We start from the raw sequence: 5000 nt of genomic DNA, 5'->3' as shown, positions 1-5000 counted from the left end.
GGCCCTGGAGGACTGACGTGGAGAAGGGTTTCGTGTGAACAGCCGTTGCACACGAGTCAGTCGATCCTAAGCCCTAAGAGAAATCCTATGTAGATGAGGTGTCCTAAGACGTTAAACACTTGTAAAAAAAACGCAGCTATTTTATTATTTTTTTTATTATTATATAAATCGCAGCATATTTTGTTATTATATACATGCACAAAAAACACCCATTGGGCGAAAGGGAATCCGGTTTCTATTCCGGAACCCGGCAGCGGAACCGCATACCATTCGGGCCCTCGTAAGAGTGTTCGTCGGGGTAACCCAAAATGACCTGGAGACGCCGTCGGGAGATCCGGGGAGAGTTTTCTTTTCTGTATAAGCGTTCGAGTTCCCTGGAAACCTCTAGCAGGGAGATAGGGTTTGGAACGCGAAGAGCACCGCAGTTGCGGCGGTGTCCGGATCATCCCCTCGGACCTTGAAAATCCAGGAGAGGGCCACGTGGAGGTGTCGCGCCGGTTCGTACCCATATCCGCAGCAGGTCTCCAAGGTAAAGAGCCTCTAGTCGATAGATTAATGTAGGTAAGGGAAGTCGGCAAATTGGATCCGTAACTTCGGGATAAGGATTGGCTCTGAGGAGCGGGGCGTGTCGGGCTTGGTCGGGAAGCGGGTCTGGCTGACGTGCCGGGCCTGGGCGAGGTGAACGGCTCTCGTGGCTGGGATCCGAGCTCGGTCCCGTGCCTTGGCCTCCCGCGGGACGGTGATGCGTAATATAGACCTCTTGTTAGGTCCATTAGCCTCTCCCGTCCTAGTCGCACAGGTACCTCCTCGTGGTTCCCGACGGTAACGTGATGTATTGTTTGGACCTGTCCATTCAGTGCATTGCGGCTAAATTCTGTGCGACACGACGTGCTGCCTAGCAGTAATGAGCCGCTGTAAGGGTGCAGCCCACCCAAATGGCCTGCCTTCGCGCTAATGTGGCGGCGGCTCTAGTCACTTTGAGGGAGGCATGTTATGGGTCATGGGGTTGCCACCCCCATGGCTCTATTGTCGTAGGCCCGAAGAATCACAAGAAAGATTATGGGTCAAGTGACCCATTGTCGGCGGGCCCTCGGGCCACTCGGATCGCCGACCCTACGACAGCGGCCACAGTGAGTCGGAGTGTCTGTCCGACGACCTCCAGAAATAAACCCAACCAGTCCAGTAACGACGCACAACATCTTGCGTCACGGGGGGCACTACATCCATGTCCCCATTGTTCGCGATCCTTTCCCACTTCCATCGGGTTGGGGGTCCATGTGAGGAGAGCTCATCCAGACGAGGCCAACCAACGAGTGCAGGTGGCGGTAAAGAAGGTTAGGTGGACTCAGGAGGAGACTGAGATGGTGGCGGCGGCTGAGGCGCTTGCGAGTGTGCAGGGCAACGTCAAATTTATGAACGAACATCTGCTGACGGTCTTCGACAATAAATTCAGTCTTGATCGACTGAAGGGCCTCAGAAAGAAATTGACGTATAAGGCTCTTGTTACACAGAAGATCGGTGTATGCCGCGAGCGTGGAACTGCCGTTGAGTCTCAACCTTCAACCTCCAGTGTCACTCAACATCACGACACAAGTCATCGACAGGCGGATTCGCCTACTCCTGTTCAGGAGCACTCTGCGTCGGCACAGCAACATCAGTGCCAATATATTGACGCTATCCGTAAGCTGATTGATCCGGCCGAAAGGGTGAAATCCCATGAAGCGGAGGAACTCGTAAGTCTTGCGAGAACGGTTCTTAATCGAGAACCAATAACACCGAGTGCTTGTTGTCGATGGCTTCAACGAGTCTTTCCGACGCCTTCTGCGAAAGTAAAGGAGCGGAGAACACCACTGCTCCGGCCACCTAAAGCTGCACCTGCCGGGCCCGTGCCGAGGTGGAGACTGAGGAGAAGGGAGTATGCGGCCATGCAGGAACTCTGGAAGAAGGACATGTCTCGCGCGGCCAAGCTTGTACTGGATGGCCCGGTGCAGGCTCAAACACCAACCGTTGGCGAGATGGTGGAGTACTGGACACCTATGCTCACCAGTCCTTCTGTCCCCATTGAACACCTTCATCCAGTTCAGGAAGGGGAGGACCTGCATTGGATCGCTGAGCCGGTTCGTGGCCATGAGATCCAGGCCAATGAGATCCCGCTCTCCTCGGCATCGGGTCTCGATAACATCTCGAGCAGGCAATGGAGGAGTGTGCCAGTAGTTCTAAGAACCTTATTTTATAATGTCATCCTTGCGGTAGGGGCATTTCCATCTGAGCTCCTCATCAGCAGGACGGTATTTATCCCTAAGAAGGACGGAAGCTCAACACCATCCGAGTTCCGTCCTATAAGTGTGGCTTCAGTCGTCGTTCGTCAGCTGCATAAAATCTTGGCGGTGAGATTGGCAAAAGCCGGTCTCATCGATGAGCGGCAACGAGGAGTACACGATGGCTGTGCTGAGAACGTGCTTGTACTGTCAACTGCCCTTCGTGACGCACGGAGCTGCTTAAAGCAGCTTCACGTTGTGTCCTTAGATGTGGCCAAGGCGTTTGACAGCGTTAGTCACCATGCCATAACATCGGCACTAAGGGGATTGGGACTCCCGGAGCTCTTTGTGAGGTACATAACAGCGACGTACCGTAATAGCCGAACCGTGCTTCAGGTCCGTGGCGAGACATCGGATCCGATCGGGGTAGCGAGGGGTGTGCGGCAGGGCGATCCCTTGTCGTCCCTGCTATTCTCGATCGTCATGGACCGGGTGATAAGGGTGTTACCCGAGGAGGTCGGCTATGTTATCAGGGAGCAAAGGGTCAATATACTGGCGTATGCGGATGACCTGATCTTGTTCGCGTCCTCCGTTTCAGGAATGCAGGGCATGCTTCGAACGGCTGAGGAAGAGGCACGAAAGTACGGGTTGGAATTCAACTCCGATAAATGTCTGGCTATGTCCATCCAGATCGCTGGTAAAGAAAAGAAGTACAAGATACTCTCCGCCAGCAAATTTGAGGTCAACGGTCGGTCTATAAAACAACTGGGACCTACCGAGGGCTTCCGATATCTGGGCATTAAGATCTCGCCAATGGGTATTGAAAAACCTGGGGGCAAGCTAGACAGAGAGTTGGCCAATATCACCAAGGCGCCACTCAAGCCTCAACAGCGCCTCAAGATCTTGCGCTGTTTCCTCATTCCGCGTTTTTATCACCAGCTGGTTTTGACAAGATGCCCACTTAAAATCTTGAAGGCATTAGACAAACAGACGCGGCTGGCCGTTCGAAGGTGGTTGCGTCTGCCCAAAGATGTACCACTTGGGTATTTCCACGCCAGTTGCAAGGAGGGTGGACTTGGCATCCCCGCGTTTCGAACATCGATACCGGGTATGATGCACGCCAGGTTAACATCAATGGCGAGGTCCTCCTGTGCGGCTGCAAGAGATGCCTCCCAACATCCGGCGGTGGTGGCAGCGGTTCGACGGGCGGAGAGTGCTCTGACTATCCAAGGTCGGGCGCTCTTCCAACCTGAGGATCGTGCCAAATACTGGGCATCTTTACTCCATCAGTCTAACGATGGAGGAGAATTGCGTGAGGCTGCTAAAGTCATCGATAGCAGCTCTTGGGTTGACGCCTGTTCTGCGGGGATCCCCGGCAGGGATTACGTGCAATATCACCATGTACGTATTAACGCCCTGCCCACCAGAGTAAGAACATCAAGAGGCCGTCGTGGGAATGGGGCTCCTGTGTTGTGTCGTGCTGGGTGCGCCGTAACGGAGACGGCGGCACACATAGTGCAGGGATGTCACCGGACTCATGGGGGTCGAATACTCAGACACGATGCCATATGCCGAATCGTAGCATTTGGTCTGAGGCAGAGTGGGTGGAGGGTTAGGGAGAATCCGCATTATGTCCTGCAGTCGGGTCTGCAGAAGCCTGATTTGGTGGCCTTTAAGGATGGAGCTGTCAGGATCATCGACAGCCAGGTCGTTAGCGGTGCGACGTCGCTTAATGATGCACATGCGAGGAAAGTCGCTAAATACGACACCCCGCTGTTAAGGCATCGCGTCGCCCAGGAATTTGGGGTTTTGGCGGAAGCTGTTAGAGTGACGTCGGTCACCATCTCCTGGCGCGGCGTGTGGGCATCTCTCTCGGCTGAATCGATCTCCGCACTAGGACTCAAAGGGCTCTTAAGATCAATAACTACGAGGGCCCTTCAGGGATCGCACACGAACTGGACAAGATGGAATAAGATGACAAACAACATCTGTCATCCGGGTAATAGGGAGGGCGTTGGGTGATCGCCCGATTCACGGCCACTGTAATGGGCAACCTGGGCCCCAACATCGCAAATTCGGCACCAGGAAATAAAGCCGTCCTCCGCCATAACATCTAGGCGTGAGAAGAGAGAGGTTTTTAGTGGGTATAAGGAATCCCACACTACCACGTCGAAGAATTCCGTGGTGTCTATAAAAGATTTTCCTCTCTATAAAAAAAAAAAAAAAAAAAAAAAAAAAAAAAAAAAAAAAAAAAAATAGCCAAATGCCTCGTCATCTAATTAGTGACGCGCATGAATGGATTAACGAGATTCCCATCTGTCCCTATCTACTGGCGGTGGCGGTCTGTGGCCACCCAGGGCGGGAGATAACCCCCGAACTAGCCCTCGCGTAGGAGGGTTGATCGGCCGAGTCGATGGGTGTATCGGCGATGAAGGCATTAGAGACCGTCAGTGCGTCGTACATGTAGTACTTCGCATAATGGCGAGGCCCTGATTTAGCATACGGGCTGTGGCGTGTTCTTTGTACAGCACTGTATGTGCTGTATGACTTCCGACTGGGGAACTGTTGTCACTCGTGGCATCAGTTCCCCAGTTTACGTTAAACGGTTTTTCAGACCGTTTTTCGTGGGCGGAACACGCCACTAGACAACACTCCGCTGGGCTCAGGAATACATGGGATGCAATCAATCCCCTGGGCAACCCAGGCCGCAAGGGGCAAACGTGCCCTAGCCACACTTGAGCC

At 53.5% G+C, this 5000-nt stretch overlaps 1 pseudogene; it reads left to right on the top strand.

Annotated features, from left to right (window-relative positions):
- Nucleotides 1-5000, top strand: part of LOC143261031 (large subunit ribosomal RNA) — a 10444-nt pseudogene that overhangs the window by 1907 nt on the left and 3537 nt on the right.

The sequence above is a fragment of the Megalopta genalis genome, unplaced genomic scaffold, assembly GCF_051020955.1.
Source record: "Megalopta genalis isolate 19385.01 unplaced genomic scaffold, iyMegGena1_principal scaffold0030, whole genome shotgun sequence".
NCBI classification, from domain to species: Eukaryota; Metazoa; Arthropoda; class Insecta; order Hymenoptera; family Halictidae; genus Megalopta; species Megalopta genalis.
Note: the sequence above shows the minus strand (reverse complement) of the source record. Positions and strands in the feature narration are given on the sequence as shown.